The sequence below is a fragment of the Gymnoscopelus braueri genome (assembly GCF_963280865.1).
Source record: "Gymnoscopelus braueri genome assembly, chromosome: 3".
NCBI classification, from domain to species: Eukaryota; Metazoa; Chordata; class Actinopteri; order Myctophiformes; family Myctophidae; genus Gymnoscopelus; species Gymnoscopelus braueri.
Genome location: NC_137612.1, coordinates 13,868,661 through 13,891,441, shown reverse-complemented (window position 1 = coordinate 13,891,441; position 22,781 = coordinate 13,868,661). Strand labels below are relative to the sequence as shown.

General features: G+C 39.6%; 1 protein-coding gene across 2 annotated transcripts in view; it reads right to left on the bottom strand.

The window, feature by feature from the left end:
* The window catches only part of LOC308082866 (retinoic acid receptor gamma-like), an 88,543-nt gene extending 71,582 nt beyond the window's left edge, over window positions 1-16,961 (bottom strand). For both annotated transcript variants that reach the window (XM_080424927.1, XM_080424928.1), the window contains exon 1: window positions 16,698-16,961. The gene's annotated coding sequence lies outside the window, so the exon portion shown is untranslated. The remainder of the gene's footprint in view (window positions 1-16,697) is intronic.
* Between the last annotated feature and the right edge of the window lie 5,820 nt (window positions 16,962-22,781).

The following is a 22,781-nucleotide window of genomic DNA, read 5'->3' as shown; positions in this document are numbered from 1 at the left end:
TTTTGTCATGTTGTTGTTTGGTGGCGCACACTTAAAGCTAAAGGGCGGAGGACAAGGTCATTTCATAAACTTCAGCCCATGGGCGATCAACAATACCAAGTTATTTAAGGAAGCATAATATTACATGACTTTGAAAAACCTTTTTTCACTGAACTGGTTGAACTCCACTATTGGCATAGATTTTCTGCCTCATAATTGTCGCGTGACAAGACTACAGTGTCCCAATTCCATACTAATTTATGATACTATTTAGTACACACTATATACTAAACAGTAAAAGTAAATTCTAATACTACCATGTTGTTGTACGGTTTCGTACTCAATGACAGAAGGCCGTTTAACTGGGACTTTTATGAATTATGACCAATTTCAAATTCAAAAGCCACACTGTGGAAAAACGTGAATAACATGTTTTTTCAGATGATTCATCAAGTTTGTTCGAGTTTCCATGAACTGTTTGAACTTTTCATTTTTTTCTCCTTCGAGTTAGGTAGAGACGACGTCCACAAAAACGAGACTTGATTTATTTACTTTATCCCACTTCAGCAACACTTTGCATTGTGGGACACCAGTGTGCTTTCACGTCACGCATACACAATTCAGTGATTCGTTTTGGTATACTGAACATTAAGTCATTTCTAAGGCTGATTTGAAAAATGTAAGGTGGCATTTCTTCCTCGGCCTAGTGGGAATGGTGCCGGAGATTAGCTGCTCACAGACGGACGGACGGACACCATGTTATTTGTGTCCAAAGTGGCCACTGATGATGATACCCCAAACTACTGTACATAGTGCTGCTTTAAGTAATATTTGACCAGAAAAACCTATACTTTGACTCAAGTACTGAGGTTGAGTACTTTGTCCACCATTGTATTAGTAAGTAAGGTGAGACACAGGGTTAGAATAGCCTCCCTGTCCAATCTATAGCTATTGATAGTAAGTTAAGTATGTGAACAAATCAGTCGCTTCAAAGCTGTTTGTTTGCCTTGTTCATGTAAATGTGTCTTGAGTCTGAGGCTCGTCCCAAAGGCTTCAGTCAGTCTACACTGATGCCCACATAAGAGCAAGGGTTTGAGGAATCCATTCTAGTCATTCAAAATGATAGAATTTTTACAGTATAATGGTGGGGTATAGGGTGTCCTCTGTCCTGAAGATTCTACTAGATTTCACTTGTTTCTTCACAATATTGTGGCAGCAAGTTCAGACCGTCCCATCACTCTGTGTCTGGGCGTAACGGCCCGGGAATCGAACCACTCCCAGGCTTCTGCCCGACACCAACGATATTCAGGTTTATATCACACTGTACATGGCTGAAGCTGTTAATTGACATTTGCTTATGTGTTTGCCGGTATTGTCCTTTTTAACCCATTCAATCCGAGAACGCATCGGTGTAATTTTTTAGAGTCTTTGGCTGTTCAAAAATAGCAGATCTACAACTCGTAGCGCGGCCGAGTGCCACACTATGAGCTTGTAGATCTGTAGAATTTGTGCAAATCTTTGAATTATATATCTTTTATATCTTTTTTTTAAACATTTGTAACTCAAATCTGTGCTTCTGGGGGGTCCCTGGAACAAAATATTTTGAGATGGGGGTCCGCGGCCAAATACATGTCATTTTGGGGGTCCTTGACATGAAAAAGTTGGAGCACCACTGATATAACAACATACTGTTAGGATTTAGAAAAAGTTTTTAGATATGCATTTGATATGTATAAGATTTTCTTTTTTTTAAATAGCAGATCTGCAAGCTCATAAAGCGACACTCGTGCCGCACTATGAGCTTGTATCTGCTATTTTTGAACAGCCAAAGAAATCGAAGATTACACAGATGTGTTCCTGGATTGAATGCGTTAATGTATTTTGATATAAACAATATAGTGTCTTGCTTATATCTTAGGTGCAGATGCTGATGAAATACTAATGAATGCAGAACAGCACAGGCACATGGTCCAGATTAAACCTCCAGTAGGCCCTGGCAGTATGAGGTAAACAGACAAACATCAAAAGCACGTCTAAAATACAAATAGTCGTTTTTAAAACCATAGAACCTCACACCTCATGTTGTGTGACACCTGGAGAAAGAAAACAAACATCTAACCAAAGTATAAAGGAATGTTTAAAAAGAGACAAATAGAAAAGGAAAAGCAATAATGACCTCAGCAGGAATAAATAAGTAGTGAACTCACTCTCTTTACAACAAAACTCAAAGAAAGGTATTCATTCTGGAAGAGAGTCCACAAGCCAGTAAATGTAAGTACTTTGAAAACACTTACTGGAAAACACGCGTATGTTCCATACGCAGAACATTAAAACACGACAGCCTCTCACAGACGGCAGACAATATAATTACAACCAAACAATATAATTAGATTTTCTTTGCTTCAAAACAAACACCCATGCTATATTTTATGTCACCGTCATGTAAAAATGTTCCCATTAAGGGGAGCAGAAATATTGCTTTAGCTCCATAAATCATCAGCTCCTCATGACAATCTTGTGACCGCAGAATATGTTTATGGTTGTTGGTCCAACACAATAGCTGTAATTTAACCTATTATGCTATTGGTTTAGTAAAAAACTAACAACAAAAAAATACATTTCATAAAACTGAAACTTATAATTTCTCTGCAAGTTGCAACAATATTTGTGTCTATCTACTGTCATGTTTTATGATTCCGAAACGGCCCTTCCTTGGCATAATGACGTAATGGCACTAGCAGACATACTACATATTGCCAGAATTTAAAAGAAAAACACGTATTATGAACCCAACTTAGCTCTAGTACATACATGGGCAACTGGCGGCCCGGGGGCCACATGCGGCCCCCACCTTCACTTAATGCGGCCCGCAGGTTGATATTGGAATAATGATATATTATTGATTTCAGCTGTTACAATTCCAAACATGCAAACATGACCCGCTTTAATTACTTCAGTCTATATTAGTAGCTTAATGACTAGCATTGAAATTCGATTGTCTTTTTTATGTCCAATGTATTTAAGTTCATGAAGTTAACATAAGTATAACTAAATGCATTTGAAATTAAATACAAATTTTACTTTTCAGGATTCCAATTCAAAAATAGCAACAAAAACAAATCTGGATTCCTATTCAAAAATAGCAAAATAGCAGATATACAAGTTCAAAACGTGTCGCACTGCGACTCGTTTTGAACTTGTAGATCGGCTATTTTTTCTACTTTTGTGTGACATAGAATGGCCCGACAGTATGTGCAATGTGGCCCTCTGGAGTGAATGTGGAAATATAGTGGCCCTCTCCATCATTAAAGTTAACCCTGCTCTAGTAGAAGCATACACAAAACATAATGTAGCTTGTGAAAAGGTCCATTTGGTTACATGTGTTCACTCTCCCGAGTTACATTAACCCATTCAATCCGGGAACGCATACTGTGTCATTTTAGATTTTTTTTTAGCTATAACCATTATTTTATAATTTAGGCTATTCAAAAATAGCAGATAAACTATATATATATATATTACATATACATTTATATACATTTTTTAAAGCGAACATTTCTAACTCAAATCTTTGCTTCTGGGGGGATTCTACAAATGTCTTCTGAATACAAACTTGTGGTGCTCCAACTTTTCCATGTCAAGGACCACTCAAAATGATATGTATTTGGCCAAGGATCCCCCCATCTAACAATATTTTGTTCCAGGGACCCCCCACCAGAAGCAAAGATTTGAGTTAAAATGTGTATATATATATATATATATATATATATATATATATATATATATATATATATATATATATATATATATATATATATATATATATATATATATATATATATTCAAAGATTTGCATACATTTTCACAATTTCTTAAACAAAATAGCAGATCTACAAGCACTCTGTGCCACGCTATGAGCTTGTATATCTGCTATTTTTGACTAGCCGGCCTTAATGGATTAACAACAGAGGCTTTTACTGTGAACTAGAGACACAATAGGCTGAAAGTCACCAGACAGACAGACTCATAAAAACACTTTTCTATTCACTGTCAAATGACCAGCTCACTGTGACCGCATCATCACATGCAAGTCTCCTCTCTAATCCTTATTTGTATTGGTGTTGTATGTGAGATTTTATTCACGTCCACAACCAGACAGTCAAGACATTATGTTGTCTCTGTCGGACAGTGGTGGAAAGTAACTAAGTACATTTACTTAAGTACTGTGCTTGCAAACAATTTCGAGATATTTTTACTTTACTGGAGTATTTCCAATTTTCAGTACTTGTACTTCTACTCCACTAGATCTCAGAGGCAAATATTGTACTTTTGCTCCACTCATTTAATTGAAAACTTTAGTTACTAGTTACTTTGTAGATTGATTATTATTATAAAACATACATTAACCACTTCAGCCCTATTTTATACCTCGTCCTAGGCTATTTGAAAATAGCCGATCTAGAAGCTCACAATGCGTCGCATCGCCACGCGTTGTGAGCTTGTAGATCTGCTATTTTCATGTTAACATGTTATGTTGTTAAGTATATATATTTTGATGCCAATACTTTTGTACTTTTACTCAAGTAACATTCTGAACACAGGCCTTTTACTTGTAACAGAGTATTTTTATATTGTGGTATTGCTACTTTTACTTAAGTAAAATATGTGAGTACTTCTTCCACCACTGGTGGAAACCTCATATGTCCAAAAACTGTTACTTTTCAGGATCCAAATTCCAAAATAGAATAAGTAACAGATCTACAAGCTTGAATCTGCTACTTTTGATGTGTTTGTGTGACGCTGTAGTGTGATCAAGTAGGGCATAAACAATCGGAAAAAACACAAAAAGTAAAAATATGGAGATACGAGTTTTCTGCCCGACAACAACGATATATTGTGCTTTGGTATAATGGTAAACAGTTGAGTACTAAAGAGACGTATAGTGAGATATTGAATCTAAAGCAGAGGTCTTCAACAGGGGGTCGGGGACCCCTAGGGGGTCCTCAGAGTTACTACAAGGGGTCCGCCAAATCCGCCAAAAATAGCAGATCTACAAGCTCACAGAGGCGTTGTGAGCTTGTAGATCTGCTATTTTTGGCAAAGAGGTATAGGTGTAGAGCAGGGGTTTTCAACTGATTATGAAACAGGGACCACCACCCTGACTGAGAATCAACCTGGGGACCACTTTTGTGTTGGGAGGGGGGATATGGGCATGGTGTATAGGGAAAAAGCTTTAAATGAAATATTGACTGAGATTTAATTTGTTAATTTGAGGTGAATTAAATCAAGTCCTTAACAGTCATTAATTAACTGAGATATGCTAGTGGTCCAGAGCTCCAAAAAGATTGAGAACCACTGATCTATTCCTTTCCCATGGTTGCCCTTATTCTGTTCTCTTAACCTTCCATATTACAACTCATGTTAACTGATTCATTGCAACATATGTATGGGCAAGCAGACACATGCGATTGATTATGGGAACATTTCCTAATAATGGTGATTCAACCATGCAATCCGGTACAATTTCTCTTGGGATTCTAATCTTCCAATTTCTATGGAAGTTCTTGACATCCGACTTCCCAGTAACTGACAACATTGACACGTCATCATACGTCACCAGGTAATTTACTGCACTATTTCTCAACTAGTGGACGATAAAATAAAAATACAAATCTTCACTTCCTACATTAGTAAATGCATGGTCAGGGACCACATGCAATACCTTCACGGACCACCAGTTGAAAACCCATGGTGTAGACTAGAGGGAAGAAAGAGCAGACCATGTAAACAAAAACAAAAAAAACTAAATTTTATACAATATAGAGGGGGTCCCTGCTTCATCTCTTTCTCAGCTAGGGGGTCCTTGGGCTGAAAAACGTTGAAGACCCCTGATCTAAAGTAACACAATGTTGTCATTATGGTGGCGGTCTGGTCAGCCCTGAGGAGGTGCTAGGGGTCACGGGGGTCGAGGCCCAGGTCTGCCCTTGACGCTCCAGGCACTGATTCAGGGTCAAAGGTCGGCTCTAATTGAGGCATTGAGGTAGTCACCTTATTCACTATGAAGTGAAACGTGACTCTAAAGAGCTGTCTGTCTGTCTGTCTGTCTGTCTGTCTGTCTCTCTGTCTCTCTTGCTCTGTCTGTCTCTCTCGCTCTGTCTGTCTGTCTGTCTGTCTGGTCTCTGTCAGTCAGTCTCTCTTTCTGTGTGTGTGTGTGTGTGTGTGTGTGTGTGTGTGTGTGTGTGTGTGTGTGTGTGTGTGTGTGTGTGTGTGTGTGTGTGTGTGTGTGTGTGTGTGTGTGTGTGTGTGTGTGTGTGTGTGTGTGTGCGTGCGTGTCTAAAGGTGTCTTACTGCTGTGTTTAAAGGACTTGTGTCCTTCATTGAAAGCCAGCCTCAGGCCATGATTAAAGAACACCCCCCCCCTCCCCCCTGTCAACAACAATAGCTGAGAACAACAAAGTGGACATTTTGATCCTAAACTATTTATTTGTTTTTCTTTTTTTTTAACATGTCAACATGTAGAGAATGCACTTTAACCCATTAAGACCTGAGGACGGGATTCTACAAATGCCTTCTAGATCAGTATTAGTTCTCTCACACTTTCAAGATTGTTCTAAAATGTTCAAAAATAGCAGATGTACACAAGCTGGTATATCTGCTATGTTTGAATAGCCAGCACTAAAAATCTAAAATGACAAAGATGCTTTCCCGGGGTTTAATGAGTTAATTAAACACTTAAGCCCTATTTAAAAAACAGCGAGAGAAAAAGGGAGAACAACATATATCCAGTGGTGGAAAGTAACTAAGTACATTTACTTAAGTGCAATGTTGAGGTATTTGTACTTTAGTTGTGTACATCCAATTTCCAAAACTTTTACTTATACTCCACTACATCTCAGAGGCAAATATTGTACTTTACTCCACTACAATTATTTGAAAACTGTTACTAGTTACTTTGTAGATTTAGATTATTATTACAAAACATACATTCACCACTTCAGCCCTATATACATCTCGGCCGTTTGAAATAGCCGATCTACAAGCTCGCGACGCATTGTGAGCTTGTAGATCGGCTATTTTCAAAAGATTTTTATACATTTGCAAACTTGAAATGGGACATTTTGCATAATTTATAGTTTTACTTTTTGTACTTTAAGTACATTTTGATGCCAATACTTTTGTACTTTTACTCAAGTACATTTTTAATTCAGGATTTTTACCTGTAACAGAGTATTTCTATATTGCAGTATTGATACTTTTACTTAAGTAAACAATCTTTGTACTTTTTCTATTGTAGCCATTTTAGAAACGTTTGTGGAAAATCTTTGAAAGATTTTTTGGGAAAAAAGCCTTTTATAACGACAACATGCCCAAGATAGAGGCGCCAGGTTGGATAAAGTGAGTTAACTTGACAATTAACTTACACAGGAGTTCTCTAACTGAAGCAATTCCAGCCGAACCACGACTGACGCGTGGCTCTCATCAAATCCATTTTATATATAACTCCCTCCATGGCCAACAGAACCTCCTAACAGAAATACACTTGTTTCGGCCGCAAATTGAAAACAAGCGGTAGAAATGTTGCTGCTTTATTTTTGGACATTCTCAAGTTTCCATTTATGCTCAACTTCATCATGGATGGAAACACCAGGTCACCAGTGGTGGAAAAAGTACTCACATTTCTTAAGTAAGTAAAAGTATCAATACTGCATTGTAGAAGTAAAGTTGAAAGTCCGGAATTCAAAATTTAAAATGTAATGTAAAGGCAAAAGTATACTAAGTATTGGTATCAAAATGTACTTAAAGTTCCAAAAGTCAAAGTACTAAAATGTTTGAAAATAGCAGATCTACAAGCTCACAACGCGTCGCAATGCGACACGTTGTGAGCTTGTAGATCTGCTATTTTCAAATAGCCTATGTACTGTATAAAATTGGACTGAAGTGGTTAATGTATTTTTTATAATATATTTATATCTAATAGTAACTCAGTAACTAAAGTTTTTTAAATAATTATAATGGAGTAAAAGTACAATATTTGCCTCCGAGATGTAGTGGAGTAGAGGTACTGAAAATTGGAAATACACCAGTAAAGTAAAAATAATAAAGTACAGTACTTGAGTAAATGTACTTAGTTACTTTACACCACTGCAGGTCACACTGAGCCGACTGGCCCAGCATCTATTCCAGTGGTTCTCAAAGTGCCATGATGTAACTCCAAAGGTGGACAAGAAATCAAAAATTATTTCTCCATTGATTAGAAATTGATGATTCAAAATATGATCCTCATTGACTTACATTGTACAGTGAAACAGCTCTCAAAGTAACTCTATTTGCCTGTTAACAATCACAAACAAAGCTGATTCAGACAATATAGAACATCACAAAACCCAGTAGTTTTTTTAAATAAAAAATTTAACTTCATTTTACTATTTTTATTAGGAAGAAAACCCAGACTGGATCCACGGATCCGGATCTTCAAATAGCAAAATCAGCGGGAAGTTGACATTTTTATAAAAAATAAAAAAACAGTACTGGCCTGGGTTTGGTGATGTTATATATTGTCTGTATCAGTTTGTTTGTGTTCGTTAACGTGCTAAAAGAGTGACTTTGAGACCTGTTTTACGGTACAATGTAAGTCAATGAGGAGCAATTATTTTAGATTCAAGGCAAGGTAACTACACAACCCAAACCTCTGAAAAAAGTGGTCTTGCCTTTATTGTAGCATCACAATAATTTTAACCTCTTTATCCATGTATACGTTGGCTATTGAACCTTTATATACTGTCATATATATTCACTGATTGCTTTATGCCTGAAGAAGGTCTGTGACCGAAAGCTTGCTATATCTATATAAAAAATAAAAAATAAGATTTTGCACACAGTTTTGAGTGTGCGGAGGGTCCCTTTAATCGTTCACATTGGCACAAAACGTTTTCAGATGGGGGGTCCGTGGCCAAATACATCAATTTGGGAGGTCCTGGAAACTAAAAAAGTAGCAAAAAACTACTGTGATACAAAACTCAGCCGACTGCCACTAGACAGAGAGGGGGGGGGGGGGGGGGTTTGGAGGCTCTTTGAAATATCCAGCAAAAAGCCAGATTGACAGGTCGTCTGGCTGAAAGGGAGAGAGAGACAGAGAGAGACAGAGAGACAGGAATGACAGACAGACAGGAGGTGATGAGAAATGCTTTGTGTCGAAAGACGAGTGGAGACAGAACTACAAACCAGCAGAGAGAGAGAGAGAGAGAGAGAGAGAGAGAGAGAGAGAGAGAGAGAGAGAGAGGAGCCAGACATATTCTCAGCCTCAGGGGCGGACCTGTCATTCTTGAAAAGTGTTGTAGGGAACAAAGATGAGATCGAAATGCAAGTTTAAAGAGTTTAAACATATATCGTCTCTGTTGTTGGTCTGTTGATATCCCCCCCGCCCCACCCACACACACACACACACACACACACACACACACACACACACACACACACACACACACACACACACACACACACACACACACACACACACACACACACACACACACACACACACACACACCACACGAGGAATACAAATAAACACTTTCCAACAGTTTTCATATACAGGTGCATTATAGTCAGCATGAAGAATTCAGTGTTGCAGCCAGACAGGGTCAGGTGGATGTGGGTACACAATGCTTATCAACACACACATGCACGCGCACGCACGCACACACACACATGCACGCACGCACACACGCGTACAATACACACACACACACACACACACACACACACACACACACACACACACACACACACACACACACACACACACACACACACACACACACACACACACACACACACACACACACACACACACACACACACACGTACACACACACACACACAAAATATTTCCTATAACATGCTTTCATGAAATACAAAAATGGAAGTGTGATTGTGAACTCATATTTTAACCCCATGAACCCTATTATAGCATCCCTATTCTGAGGTAAACATTCTGCAAAAGTAGCTGATCTACAAGCTCACAATGTGTCGCAACAACACGGCATGTTGTGAGCCTGTAGATCGGCTATTATCTGCAACGAGATTTGGTGTGTAGAGGGAAAAAAGGAGGGGTTCTAGTATAGACCCCTGGGGGACTTCTATGAAGGGTTTAACTGGTTGAAGGTGTTTGTTGTCTTCAGTGATGGAACAAGTGCTCGGATTCTTTACTTAAGTAAAAGCAGCAATACCATAATATAGAAATACTCTGTTACAACAAGTAAAAGTTTACTTTTTACTTGCACTTTATTTACTTGAGTAAGAGTGCAAAAGTATTGTCATCAAGATATACTTGAAATACCAAAAGTAAAAGTACTCATTATGCATAATGCGTAATAGCAGATCTACAAGCTCACAACGCGTCGCATCGTTGTGACATTGTGACGTAAATACATATCTAAAAATGTTTTCTAAATCCTAACAGTATGTTGCTATATCAGTGGTGCTCCAACATTTCCATGTCAAGGACCCCCAAAATTATATGTATTTGGCGGTGGACCCCCATCTCAAAATATGTTGTTCCAGGGACCCCCCCCCCAGAAGCACAGATCGGAGTTAAAAATGTTCGCTTTAAAACATATATATATTCAAAGGTTTGCACAAATTTTCCACTATTAAAAGAAATAGCAGATCTACGAGCTCATAGCGAGGCACCGAGCTTGTATATCTGCTATTTTTGAATAGCCAAATAAATCTAAAATGACACAGATGCTTTCCCAGTCTTAATGGATTGAATGGGGTTTAAAGAAGGTGTTTTGTTGTCTTCTTCACAGATCATCCTGTGAAGTTTTTCTGGTGGTGTTGGAGGGACCATAACGCGGGTTTAGAACTACGACCTGAACGGGACCTGACTGAACTGAGTGACAGGAGAGCCGTGGTGACTCAGTAGGATGACACCCTTCAGACGGAGTTGACAGACAAAATGACTAGGTGTTGAAAACTCTGTGCCACTTCAAACCTGCTCCATTTAGATCCACACACACACACACACACACACACACACACACACACACACACACACACACACACACACACACACACACACACACACACACACACACACACACACACACACACACACACACTGGAACAACATCAACACTGGACGGACGGACGGACAGACAGGGAGATAAATAGACCCACAGAGAGGATGAGACGAGACGGAGAGATGTGATCCATAGATAGGAGGATATTAGAGCGAGAGATCAGACAGACAGATATAAAGATAGGAGGAGAGACAGACTAGAGGAAGGGGGGGGGGGGGAACTTTAACCCATTTAGACCTGGAACATATCTGTGTAATTTTTTGATTTCTTTGGCTATTGAAAAATAGCAGATCTACAAGCTCGTAGCACGGCACCGAGTGTCGAGCTACGAGCTTGCAGATCTGCAATTCTGTTTTTGAAAAATCGTGAAAATTTGTGTTTTAAAGCGAACATTTTTAACTCCGATCTGTGCTTCTAGGGGGTCCCTGGAACAACATATTTTGAGATGGGGGTCCGTGGCCAAATAATACATATAATTTTGGGTGGTCCTTGACATGGAAAAGTTGGAGCACCACTGATATAGCTACATACTGTTAGGATTTAGAAAACATTTTTAGATATGTATTTGGCCCACGGACCCCCATCTCAAAATGTTTTGTTCCAGGGACCCCCCCATCAGAAGCAAAGATTTTAGTTAAAAATTTTCGCTTTAAAAAATATAATATTCAAAGATTTGCACAAATTTCAATTTTTTTCTACAAGCTCATAGCGCGGCACCGAGTGCCGTGCTATGAGCTTGTAGATCTGCTATTTTTGAAAAAAAAATGACATTTGTGCAAATCTTTGAATAGCCAAAGAATGACACAGATGCGTTCCCGGTCTTAATGGGTTAATATGGATAGTTTACACCTAGCTGTTGATGTGCTGCTTGTAGACTTTCCAAACCTCTCCCTCTCGCTCGCCCTAATGTGTGATATGCTGACGGGCCGTTCCATCATACATAATAGGAACATAAATCTGGAATAGATTTTGTCGGGGGTTTGCTAAGATGGCTGCATGGCAGGCAGGCAGCGCCAAGCCAGGCAGGCAGGCAGGCATAATATCATCTCTGTCGGACTGGAGAAACCTCATATGTTCCCAAAACTGTTACTGTTCAGGAGTGGTGGAAAGTAACTAAGTACATGTACTCAAGTACTGTACTTGAGTACACTTTTGAGGTACTTTTACTTAACTGGAGTATTTCCAATTTTCTATACTTCTACTCCACTACATCTCAGAGGCAAATATTTACTCCACTACAATTATTTGAAAACTTTAGTTACTAGTTACTTTGTAGATTTTGATTATTATTACAAAACATACATTTCGGCTGAAAATAGCAGATCTACAAGCTCACAATCTGTCGCATCTTGACACATTGTGGGCTTGTAGATCTGCTATTTTCAAATGATTTTTATACATTTGAAATCTTGTGAAATGCGACAGTCTTCATAATGAGTACTTTCTACTTTTGGTACATTAAGTGCATTTTGATATCAATACTTTTGTACTTTTACTCAAGTACATTTAGATTACCGGACTTTTACTTGTAACAGAGTGTTTCTACATTGCAGTAGGCCTATTGATACTTTTACTTAAGTAAAACATTTGAGAACTTTTTCCACCACTGCTGTTCAGGATTCAAATTCAAAACTAGCAAAAAGTATCAGATCTACAAGCTAGATCTGATACTTTTGATGCTTTTGTGTGACACTGTAGTATGACCAAGTAGGGCGTTAATTTATGAAAAAACACAAAAGGTTAGAATATGGAGATAAGAGGTTTATGATATAGAAGTTGATGAGCATAGAACAGAACAGCGTGGTGCTGTGATATAGAAGTAGATAGAGTAGAACAGAACAGCGTGGTGCTGTGATATAGAAGTAGATGAGCATAGAACAGAACAGCGTGGTGCTGTGGACAGATAGCAGCGTGGTGTCAGGAGGATAACAGCCACACATCTTGGAAAACAGAATGACTTGACGGAGACATAGCATCCTAATGAACAACCATGAATCAAATGTATGTTCTATATTTATATGCAACGCATCACATTGCAAAAGGATGTCATTTGAGGTGATCCCTGGTCAGACCATACTCTCAAAATGTAATAATCTAGATCTGCAAAGAAATTAGCAACGAAACCAAAGCTGTAAGATAAAAAAAGTAAAGTAAAGTACAATATCGTCGTGTTTTTATGAAAAACTTACTTAATTTTAATTAACGTAATGGCCTAACGTACTTAGGCCATTAGTTTAGGAAGGTGACGATATCTGTCTCTGAGATGAAGTTGACTATAGGTATAAAGTATACAAAAATGGAAATACTCAAAGCAAAAGTACAGTACTTGAGTAAATGTATTTACTTACTTTCCACCACTGGGTGTGTGCAATGGTCAATGGCACTTGTTTTGTTCCTTTAAAGGGATAGTTCACCTCCAAAATGACTTATTTACTATCAATTACACACCCCATGGTGACTTGAATTCATGGAGATTTCTTTTGTTTTTGTCACATTCTTAAGCCAATAATTTGATGTCCGGTGGAGGCTCTGGTAGGAGACTCAGAGTGTCAACTTTGAGTCTCCTACCGGAGACATTAGCATCTTTCCGCCCGTAGTAATAATTCAATGCTTCATTTTTTGGGTGAACTACTCCTTTAAAAACGGACTAGTTTACAGAGTACAGAAATGGAAAACAAAACCTAACGAGAACAACTTCTGACAGAACAGATTTGATCTTGTTCATCGTGGCACGAAAACAAAAACATGTATTAGTGTTGTTTTGGCAAAAGACGTTACGGGACGTTCATCATCTGAGAGACGGGAACAGATTCTGTTCTGTAGCTTCTGATTATTTGTCATTATAATAGAAGCCACTAATAATTGAAGAATGGGAGGCGGTTGATTGTGGTTCAATGAGTTTACACTTTGTGTATGAGTGTGCGCGCGCGCGCACACACACACACACACACACACACACACACACACACACACACACCTAACAGACCACACACAGAGAGATAAAGAGAGAGAGAGTGAAAGAGAGAGTAAGGAAGCAATGATCAGATAACGCCCGGCACTAAATCATCTTCTAATATTCAAAGTGTCTTTTTGTCCCTGTGTTGTTTCCATCCTTTGTGTTCAATGGAGCGGCACTAACCAGTTTACATAACCTTCAGGAAGATGAGCAGGCCGTTGTGTAGTGTACATCAGTGGTGTAAAGTAACTAAGTACATTTACTCAAGTACTGTACTTAAGTACAAAGGCATTTTCACTTTACTTGAGTATTTCCAGCTTTCAGTATTTTTACTTTTACTCCACTAAATCTCAGAGGCATATATTGTACTTTTACTCCACTACAATTATTTGAAAGCTTTAGTTACTAGTTACTTTGTAGGTTTCGATTAATATTACAAAACATACATTAACCACTTCAGCCCTATATACATTTCGCCCATTTGAAAATATCCGATCTACAAGCTCTCAATGTGTCGCGGCGCGATCGTATGGCAGAGATTTAAATTTATGGTGAAATTGTCCTCCGTCATACACTGGGATCAATTCACCTTTGCTGAGCTGCATATCCTGTACCACTTAAACCCTAGAATTGGTAAAACGCACCTGTAAAGAACGTACTTGATACATTCTTTTCTTCACTCTCCAAATCTTTTTGGCAAAAATAGCCGATCTCCAAGCTGATAGATCTTGTAGATCTATGAGCGTGTAGATCTGCTATTTTTAGCAAGTGGCATTTTAAGAGTTTTGAGGATATTTTGATTATCGCGATAATATCATAAATCGCAATTATTTTGGTCACAATAATCGTGGCATGAAATTGTCATCTCGTGCCATCCCTAGTGTACATATACTGGGCTCTACTAGACCTGCTCTGCCAGCATTTGCATGACTGATCCATCCAAAAAAGAACACAGCGCCTGCCAGACAGACAGACAGGCAGACAGACAGACAGACAGACAGACAGACAGACAGACAGACAGACAGACAGACAGACAGACAGACAGACGAGGCTAGAGTCCCGTCAACCTGCTTCTTCTGCTTGAATGTATATGGTCTCTGTCAGGGTGTAAACCTCATATGTCCCAAACTGATACTTTTCAGGATTCAAATTGAAAAGCATCAAAAGTAGCAGATCTACAAGCTCAAAACGCATCGCTTGTAGATCTGCAACTTGTGATGCTTTCGTGTGACGCTGTAGTATGATCAAGTAGGGTGTTAATTTACGAATAAACACAAAAACGTTAGAATCTGGAGATAGGAGGTTTTTCTGCTCCGGCAGCAACCATATACATTGTGTAAATGGTGTCTCAGTGAACGACCTGGAGACACAACATATGCAATAGCAGCACTTATTCTTACTGGATTTCTCTTAACTCTGAGATTGTATAAATGTAACCAAATATAACCAAATGTAACAAAATGGACCCCATGCTTTTGTAAGCGCTCAAGAGTTACAAAGGATCAATTAAACTGTATCGTCAACATAATAAGTTACGAAAAAAAGTCTAATACAATTATAGCTCTTGACTGTGAGGATGAAGATGATTGATGATGAGGATGATGATGATGACGACAGGAATGCATTCAGATACCTTATACTTAGACACTTAATTTGACATCATTAAAACATAGGGGAAAAAAACTACTGTTGGGAAACTAACTGAAGTTTGTATTTGTTGTGGTTCTTCTTATGGTGTTTAATTAATAAATACAGTTCCGAAGCTCAGTGTTGTTGATGAGGAAGGGAAGAAACAAAAGGATAAATCAAAGAGATGATGATGACCACGTTCACCACGTTCCTCCTGGACAACAAAGTGACCCATAAAGACGGACACGTGTTTAAACGGCCATTCTACTCACATGGAAACCAATGAAAGAAAGAAAGAAAGAGCCGATGATCAGCTCTCCTTCTCTTCCTTTGTTTCTTTTTCTGTTGTTGTTCTTCCTCTCTCTCTCTCTCTCCCTCAATCTCTGTTCTCAATTAAAGCTGTCCTCAGGAAACTCAATCTCACCACTCATGCTGTCCCATTCTTCCACACACACACACACACACACACACACACACACACACACACACACACACACACACACACACACACACACACACACACACACACACACACACACACACACACACACACACACACACACACACACACACACACACACACACACACACACACACACACCTCTCTTTACTCCTGCTCTGACATGCTCTCTGTTTCGTCTTTCACATACACTTCCGAGTGCCAACAGACCCGACATCCCCCCCTTCCCACCCCTCCTTTCAAAAAGAAAATAAAGTTGAAAAAAGTCACTACGAGAAAGAAAGACAAGAAAGAAAGACACTGCATGATGCTGAAAAAAGCAAGAGCTATTATTTAACCACTTAAACCCCCAGCATCGGTATTGTGGGGGAATTGCAAATCTACAGGCAATAGCAGATCTACAAGCAATAGCAGATTTACAAGCTCTCAACGCGTCACGTTGTGATGTGTTGTGAGCTTGTAGATCTGCTATTTTTTAAGGGGAAGCTTTCCCCACAGTAACAGAAAACAGAAACTGCACTAGCATTAAGCCCTGAGGGACTCCGGTTGCCCATATGGGGGTTTAAGTGTCCCAAAAAAAAGAACTCACCAGGTCAGTGGCGGAGTGCAACGCCGCGGACGCGGATGAAACGCAGAGAGACAGAGAGAGAGAGAGAGAGAGCGAGAGAGAGAGAGAGAGAGTCAGTAGGACTCGACACAGAGACACACAGACGAACACAGAAGGAGTCGCAGCGAGCAGCACTTCAGTTTGTCAGTCAGTCAGACGTCCCTCCAGCAGCTCAGATAAAGCACAGCCTGTGTTGCATTCCGCCTCCCTCTCCTTTTTCCGTCTCTCTCTCTTCTCTCTTCTCTCTCTCTCTCTCTCTCTCTCTCCTGAAATCATTGTGCACTTTGATTCACAAACCCTGCCTCTCTTGAGTCACGTGATCCCACACTTCAAATATACAGCACATTTTTTAACCGGCCACAGAATGCCTGAAGGAAAGGAAAAATAGAGTCCACAAGCTTAGGTTTCAACTTGCTGCCCCCCCCTCTCCTCCCTCCCTCTCCCTCCCTCCCTCTCTCCTTCTCTCTCTCTCTCTTTCTTTGTCTCATATTCTCTTGCTTTTACTGCTAAGACCCTCCACTGTTTTCTGCCATTCATCTCATTTGTTTTGTTTAGATTTTTTTTCCCCCTCTATTGTTTCCATGAACGCTTGAGTTCTGTCACTCTTTGGACTTGACTGAGATGGCGAATCAGATGGCTGGAATAACACCTTGTTACGTTTAAGCATTTGTGCGTGCGTGTACACACGCGCACACACACAGACACACACACACACACACACACACACACACGTGTGTACGCGCGCTGATGAAACAGTCATTACCTTACAGACATACACAAACACACACGCTGCAGAAGGCGGTGCGCCGGTGGGGATATCGGTATCAATCCTTGGCGTTAAGCTTAATGTTTACAATGCCTGAACTTTGAGACCCCCACCAACCAGCCAATGATGTGGGAGTGCTGTGTTGGGGGGCCTGGGGGCGCGGGGAGGTGCTGAGGGCCACTCAATGCATTGTTGGGACTAAAACGTTCAGTCAAGTCAAGAAGCAATGATGGCATCATCATCGCACCGTTTGCATCCAGAACAATGGAAACCACATTTGAACATATAAAATGGGCTGAATAACATGACTTAAGATTGTTAATATTAGATTGTTTTGTTTGTTTGTTCGTGTTCTTCACAATTCTTCTTTCTTGTTCAAAAGTAACGTAAACATATATTTTTTTAAAGGATAGGCACTAATAAACTACAAGCTTCTGCCTGATACCTTTTCGATCAGGCTAAAAGAAAATGCTTTTTGTAATGTCTCACCGTGCATTGTTCAAAGAGTTAGAGAGGGGGCGGGGTTAATGGACTGTGACATCAAAGTTCACAAGCGAATCACAGCAATTTTCTGAGCATAATTATTCAGAAAACCTCAAGACCACAGAAAATCCACTGAATGTTCAAAGTTCCGTTTTTTGGGTGTAATTGAGGTCAGAAAACCCCCCAAAAATTAAAATAATAAAAAATGTAAGTCATGAAACCTTTAATTCATTCATTAATTAATTCATAAACTATTCATTCAATCTAACTCTGAGAGTAGGCTATATGCATGTACGGTTAGATTTATAGACTCTCAATTACAAATGGATGAATGAACACTGAATTGTATATAATTATATGAACATGCACAGAGTCTCATATTCAGCCCTAATTGCTTATGAAACCTATAGTGAGAGAGTCTGTTATAGACGTTAGATGACTTCACTTAATTCTCCCCCCGAAGAAAAAAAAAAAAATTAAACTTGTGAAAAAGCTTGATTTCCGACTTAGTGCAGACGTCCGTTCCCCGTAGAAAGCATGGAGCACACAAAGGTCCATTCTCTTTGGCAGTTCCCGTACGTTTTAAATCAGTTTAAGTAGACGCCACGCCACCTCTGTTCCTCCTACAGGATTTTCCTAAGCAAATCAGCCCTTGTGGTTTTTCTGGTAAGGAAGCGTTTAATAGGAGGTACAGTAGATCAGTGATCAGATCAAACCTGGCCCAGCCAGGCTCCTAGCCCAGGGATCAGAAGGCTTGGCTGACTCAACATCTACTGGAAGAGATAATCCTGTTTGCTGCTGTCTGACCGACCAGCCAGTTTAGTGACAAGCTATTAGAGGAGGGTAAAGGTATAAGTACGCCACTAATCCCCCTCTGCAGGAGTGGACGGCCCCCAGGCGGGCAGCCTAGACCGTCTACACTACATTACACTACACTACAACACTTTCACTTTCACTCTTTGACCTCCAGTGATCATTTCAAACCACTTTCAACCTGCCGTTGCTATTTAAGGCATGTCCATTATGTCCATTATGTCCATTATGTCCATTATAGCTGAAAAAAACTTCACACACAAAAATGTCAACAATTCTAGAAATGTCTAAAAATGTCAAAACTTTCAATCATAGCTAAAATTGCAGATCTACAAGCTCATAATGTAATATAATATATTATATAGGGCTTTTAAATGAGTATGCCTTTTTTATACGTGGGTCAATTACTTTGATAGGATTTCGTTCATCAAAACTGGTATCTTTGTCCGTTATTGAGATATATCGTCTGATGGCTCTCAAAACATATTGTCACTGTCGGGCAGAAACCAACTATCTCCGCATAAATCAGTGCTATTGAACACCCTTTACGTCTGTGTGTGGGTTTTACAAATATTTAACCAATTTTAATAAAAAGCGCTTCTGACTAAACCTCTGAACTCCATTGGATCCTCAAACTGTCAGTCAAACCTCCTAACTTCAACTCAGTGTTTTTTTCCGTCTGACTTGGTCATTCTAATCAATGATGGACAAAACAACTATCTCCACATTAATGGTCAAAAACCTCTTAACTCCACTTGAGCTGCATCTGGGTAAAGTGGTGATAACATAAGGACACATTCAAGTATCTGACAATGTATAAAGTCGCCATACCAACTTTGATGAGGCAGTGTTGTATTGTTCTAGAAAAACGTTTTTTTTTTTCATCGCCTAAAAAGTTAATATTTGGTTTCTGCCCGATAGCAGAGATATTAAACACCTCGAAAACCCAAAACAGAATACCACACACACACACACACACGCACGCACGCACGCACGCACGCACGCACGCACGCACGCACGCACGCACGCACGCACGCACGCACGCACACACACGCACCCACACACACACACCAAAGAGATTATGGCACAGTGGACCTATATTACGAAATCCAAGTGAGAACGCCTACAGCACAATAGCATTTTGATGAAGTGTGGTAAGTTCTGTCTACATCAAGATGTTTTCAGAGACTTCAATAAGAGTCATAAAGATATATCGCAATAACATAAATGCAATTTAACTCTTGAGAGTGTAACAGTGGACTGGGTAAGGGGTTTTTCTTTGCGGAACGTTATGTTCCTATTCCCAAAAGTGTTGGTGTTTTAACAACAAGTTATTAAAAATCTATATCAAAATATAGTTGATGAATGATTTTTAAAAGCTACATATGGTCTCAGCAATCCAAACAATTGTTAAAACTGCAATCCGTAGCTTTTATGTCCTACCAGGGTGTCCCTTGTGGGAGACCATTCTACCGCTCTTTCAAGACACACATTTTGCTTATGAGCCTCACGCAGTACTACAACTGGTCAACCAGTGTCCTAAAGTAGAGACCACCTCCAACCACTGCAGATGTAGCCTACTAGTTACAGTTGTGCTCGAGATCATTCGAACCCCATGCAGTGCAAATCTGGTTTATTGGCAAAATTCACAAACTGCCAACTGTGTGAAATAAACAAATCATACACGATCTACGTAAATAGCTCAACACAACTAATATTATGAGTGGTTTCTCCAAATTCAACACAAAATGCCACTTTTAATGACCCAAGAATATCAGTGAACTGGAGGCCACTACACATGAGGAATGGGCCGAAATACCATAGGAATGCTGCCAGAAGCTGGTTCCTGGCTATGCATTATGTTTGCAGAAGGTCATAATAGCAAAAGTGTGCTCTACGAAGTATTAAAGACACTTGTAGGGTTTGAATAATTCTGACACTGTAATAGTCATTAAAACAAATCGTGTTGAATTTGGAGTAGTTGTGTTGAGCTATTTACATTAGAAAGTAGGTAGCTGCTATATGGCACTTTTACCTTAGCACTAGGTATACTCTTGTTGCTTCCTTTAGAAGAGAATGCACTTAAGACTTCTGGTGATTAGTAGTTTTCCTGCCTACCTATGTTGAATGCACTTATTGTAAGTCACTTTGGATAAAAGCGTCTGCTAAATGACTGTAAAGTAAAGTATTGTAGATCTTGAATGATTTGCCCATTTCATGCAGTTGACAGTTTGTGAATTTTGCCAATAAACCAGATTTGCCGTGGAGTTTGAATAATTTCGAGCGCAACCGTATATTGCATTAACCTACTCTACCATACCGATTGGTTAAAAAAAATAACCTTTTATTCGTTAATAAAAAATAAGTTCCGGATTGCACCTTTAAATGGAAACAACTATGTTGTTATGTAAACTTAATATTGTACTGTGTGATGATCTGTGTACGGTTCCTACAGGACTTACAGGCTTTTAGAAATAAAGCCGTCCGCCCATAAAACACAGATGCTGAATGAATGATGACTTGATGTTATTCTCCAGAACACAAGGCAGTATAGTAAAGTAACATATTATTCTCAGTTGTACGTGGACGCTGTGAGTTTACATCGGGGACATAACAATGGCAGACCGGTTGGGTCTCACCACGAGTCTAGACCGAGAACTGGTCTTCCTCCTGATCTCTCCATTTATTGCTTCTGTCAGCCCCCCCCCCCCCCCCCCGGACCTATTATGTTCCTCTCTCTCTCTCTCTCTCTGGGATCGGGCCGGTGACATTTCTATTACTGGTCGGCAGCATGCAGTAGCGTTGGGGAGTGAGGTCAAAGGTCACTTCATGTTTGTGTTTCGGTGTCACTCAGTGATGTGTTTGTGAAGAGAAGAGCAGAGGAGGACAGTCACGGATGGCGTGCGCGCGTGTGCGTGTGTGTGTGTGTGTGAGAGAGAGAGTCAGTGGAGTAAAGTAACTAACCACATTTAAGTACAATTTTGAGTATTTCCAATTTCCTGTACTTTTACTTATTTACTCCACTGTATCTCAGAGGCAAATATTGTACTTTTTGCTCCGCTACAATTTTTCCGAAACATTAGTTACTAGTTACTTTGTTAGATTATCATTACAAAACATGCATTAACCACTTCAGCCCTATGCATATACTTTGGCTATTTGAACAAAGCCGATCTACAAGCTCACAACGCGTCGCAAAGCGACATGTTGTGAGCTTGTAGATCTGCTGTTTTCAAAGCAGTTTCATACATTTGGATACGTGTTAAGTGGGACATTCTGCAAAATGAGTACTTTTAAATTTTCAGAACTTAAGAATATTTTAACACAAATACTTTTGTACTTTTACCCAAGTAAATTTAGAACGCCGGACTTTTACCTGTAACATATATGAGTATTTCTGCATTGTGGTATCGGTACTTTTACTGAAGTACAAAAAGTGAGTACTTATTGCACCACTGGTGAGAGCTAGCCTTTAGCGCACACAGCAAAAACCGCCAGTGTTCATTTAACTCGGAGCGAAGGTACAAATGTAACCCAATGGTCCATTGGGTTACATTTGTACGCTCGCTCCCAGTTACAAGTGGGCAGATCCTAGATTATTATTTTAACATTTTAGTGTGAATTTAGTGTGAATTGATGATGAGTCATTCACACACATGGGGGCCCTTTACGGGTCCATTTTTGCACACTTTAAGAGTTAAACTAACACTTGGGATTTTGCGGTGTACAACACACACACTCACACTCACACACACACACACACACACACACACACACACACACACACACACACACACACACACACACACAAATGAAAGGCCCAATGTGTAGACGAACATGGGAATGGAAACGGGTCGTTTACGAAGACTCCAGGTAGATCATATTGGTGGTTGCGCGGCTTGTGCTCCTCGATGGAAAGGAAAGGACTTTAAACACATGAAGGACACAGAGAGACACGGAGAGGAGACAACAGTAGAGAGGAGAGAGAGAGAGAGAGAGAGAGA